The sequence below is a fragment of the Sinocyclocheilus anshuiensis genome, unplaced genomic scaffold, assembly GCF_001515605.1.
Source record: "Sinocyclocheilus anshuiensis isolate Anshui unplaced genomic scaffold, SAMN03320099.WGS_v1.1 scaffold1491, whole genome shotgun sequence".
Taxonomy (NCBI): domain Eukaryota; kingdom Metazoa; phylum Chordata; class Actinopteri; order Cypriniformes; family Cyprinidae; genus Sinocyclocheilus; species Sinocyclocheilus anshuiensis.
Window position 1 is genome coordinate 433,056 of NW_015555706.1, and position 523 is coordinate 433,578.

Genomic DNA, 523 nt, shown 5'->3' on the forward strand with positions numbered 1-523 from the left:
ATTTTGCTCATAAACAAGCAGCCTGTAATTTTAGTCAAGGAGCCAACATTTTTCATGACCATTCCTCTTTGAACTTTAATACTAAACAGGATTTTTTTTCCCCCCTGCTTTATTGGAAAGTCTTTTTCATTGATGTGAAAAAAACAGATTTTATATATGTACTTTATATTTTAATAAATGTTTGTTTATATATATATATACAGTATATATAACATTAAACACATTTAACAATATATAATTTTAAGTATATTTTTAATATGCTATAATAATAAAAAATATACTTTTAATATACTGTATTTTAAAATATATATATATATTCAGAAAAACAATTATATGTTTAAAAATATAAATGTAACATGAAATGTATTTTAATTTAATAAATTTAATAGAAATATAAAAATATAAATATTATATAGTTTTTTAATAATGTAAATGTATAGCTTTATATAACTTACTCAATATATTAAATTTATATTTAATTATATTCTTTAATAATGTAATTTTAAGTGTAATTTTTTTACAT

General features: G+C 16.6%; 1 protein-coding gene across 6 annotated transcripts in view; it reads left to right on the top strand.

The window, feature by feature from the left end:
• Positions 1-523, top strand: part of LOC107671808 (transcription factor E2-alpha-like) — a 45,261-nt gene that overhangs the window by 16,430 nt on the left and 28,308 nt on the right. The window lies entirely within an intron of this gene.